The sequence below is a fragment of the Triticum dicoccoides genome, chromosome 7A (genome assembly GCF_002162155.2).
Source record: "Triticum dicoccoides isolate Atlit2015 ecotype Zavitan chromosome 7A, WEW_v2.0, whole genome shotgun sequence".
NCBI classification, from domain to species: domain Eukaryota; kingdom Viridiplantae; phylum Streptophyta; class Magnoliopsida; order Poales; family Poaceae; genus Triticum; species Triticum dicoccoides.
Genome location: NC_041392.1, coordinates 5,895,804 through 5,898,451, shown reverse-complemented (window position 1 = coordinate 5,898,451; position 2,648 = coordinate 5,895,804). Strand labels below are relative to the sequence as shown.

General features: G+C 39.6%; 1 pseudogene; it reads left to right on the top strand.

Moving 5' to 3' along the window:
* LOC119332801 overlaps positions 1-487 on the top strand; it is a 2,311-nt pseudogene extending 1,824 nt beyond the window's left edge.
* Positions 488-2,648: the final 2,161 nt, after the last annotated feature.

Sequence of the window (2,648 nt, the reverse complement as noted above, 5' to 3'; positions counted from 1 at the left end):
CCCGGCGCGGCGCCGCGATTTCTGTGCAAGCGACTACCCCGTGCCCACTCCGTCCCGTCCGTTCCCCTGGCATATTAGCCGGTGGGCTCTTCGTGGGCTGAACCAAACAACCATTTTCTGTTCCCAAATGCGGCCCGCACATTGCAAGGGACCTCCAAATTAATCCGCTTGGGCGAGCAGTCATGAACCCACCCCAAGCGGATTCATGAATTTGAAAAAATATTTAGGAAATCAAAAAATGTTCGTTATTTCGAATACATTTTTTAAATATATTTGAACAAACCTCATGAATTTAAAACAATTCATATTTCATAAAATGTTCATAATTTCAAAAAATGTTTCTAAAGTTAAAAATGGGAAAAAGAAGAAAACACACAAAAACGTCCGCGGTGATCTCTCTGGAACCGACTACATCCCGCAGACTGGCGGGGCCTCGCACAGGCGGCGAACTAACAGGCCGGCGCAGGTAGCGAACCCCACAATGTAGAAAAAAATCAGCAAAAATAATGCAGGCTGGGTTCAAACTCGCGACATGTGTCTCTCATTTCCTAAATCAAGCCGCTTGAGCTGAATACATTTTCTGATTAATAAGCACCACAATGTTTTAAGTTGGACTCGCATAAAATTCCTAAAATAAGATGGACTGACGAGGATTCGAACCCTTTCACCTCCTGGAAGTACGCAGTGGTACATAACCAGTGGAATATATTATCTTGGTGTCTAATAATTGCAGTGTGGCTTATAAGAATTGTGAGCGGTGATCGATCTAAACATTATTTGGAATTTTGAACCTGTTTTTATTTAGGAAAGCGAATAATTATTGGAAAAAATTCAAATTTTTGAACAAATTCTACAAATTGGGAAATTATTTGAAAACACAAACATTTTATGGAAAATTCAAACATTTTTCAATCTTGAACAAAGTTTAGATGAAGCTCAAAAAACCAAGAACATTTTTGAACTTCTGCACATTTTTTGAAACCCCAAACGCAATTTAGAAAAAATGAGTATTTTTATTCAAATTTGTGATATTTTTTTTGAAAATTGCAAAGATTTTTTGAATTCATGAACAAAATTATAAAGACAAGAACATTTATTGAACTTTTGAAAAAAATTGAAACACCCGAACTAAATTTGAAAAAAACCATTTTCAAATAAGTGAACATTTTTAAATTTTGAGCAAAAATTTAAAAGAAACATTTTTGGAACTTCTGAACAATTTTTTGAAAGCGTGAACATTTTTTTAACTGAGAATATTTTGTGAAGTTTTCAACAATTGATGAGCAACACAAATATTTTTTTTGAACAAAAAAGGAATAAACTTGAAAACAGAAAAGGGAAAACAAAAAACTAAAAATGAAAAGAAAGAAAAAGAAATAGAAAAAGAAACAGGAAAATGAAAAAAAATGGTTCAGGATCCTCCGAGAAGGTTCCCAAAACTGAAGAAAACCGGCTGTGAACCAGCTAGAAAGTTCCCAAAACCAGAACCGCTGAAACATTTAGGCTGCGTTTGGTGCATAGGAATTTTGCACGCCCAATTTCCACAGGAATTTTTTCCTATAAATCTATTCGCTCTGGAGGAATAAGGTGTGTCTATTCCACAGGAAAACTCCTTGGACCTGTACTTTTCATGGGAAAAATAACATCTACCCAGACCAGAGGAAACACCCTGTTGGAGACCTATGGTTTGCACTGTTCACCTAAAGTCACTTCCTGTACTTTTTTACATTCCATTGATTTGCTCTCGTCCAGTCCGAACGCAGCTTTAACGGGCTGGCCCATCCCGAACGCTCGTTGATTTCCCCTGTGCGTCGTCTGGCAGTTTGCTGCAGCGAGCGGTAAATAGAAAAACCCTGTCTGAAAACCATTTCCCTTTCGTGACTGCGCGCAGCTAGGCCTATTCCACCGCCTTTGGTTGGCAGGCCTTTCTCTCCTACCGCACGTACAAAAGGAGCAAATCCCGCTCGGTTCTTCACCTCTTTTCTGCGCGTGATACAATCATATAACATGTGGGACGAGACTTGCCTGCTCCCTCAGCGTGCGTCCATCCGTGCTTCCGCATACGTGACATGATTTAATTGGAACAAAATAAGGTCTGGTCTCACCCCCTTAAAATCAGGGGGGAGATGATTAGATTAGAAAGAAAAAAAAGAAAAAGACAGCCGTAGGATGGAGTGGGAGCACGGATAGGAGCATGGGAAGGGAGCAAACAAGCTGGATCCCAACAGGTGAGGTTGTTGTGACTTGAATCACTGTTGATATCCACAATATAATATACCAGTATACCAGAGTACTCTCTCTGTTCCAAGATAAGTTTTTTGAGCTTAGTACAAATTTGTATTAGAGCCAATGCAAAGTTAAGACACTTATTTTGAGACGGAAGAAGTAGAAGAGAAAAAAAATGACATAATGTCGGCTGACTGGCTAGGGCTGGAGGTTGATTTGATAGTTGCCATGCCAAACCCCAACAGATAGATTTTCCATGTCTGATCGCTTCTCTTCTCTGGTCGGCTGGCTAGCGAGTGACACTGCCTAGGCCTTTTTTTTGCCCGGACTAATCTTCTTTCCATTATATCATAATGAAAATACACAACCAATCCGAGAGGTTCTGGAGACAGAAAAGGAAATGAGCGAGTTCAAAGCTGATG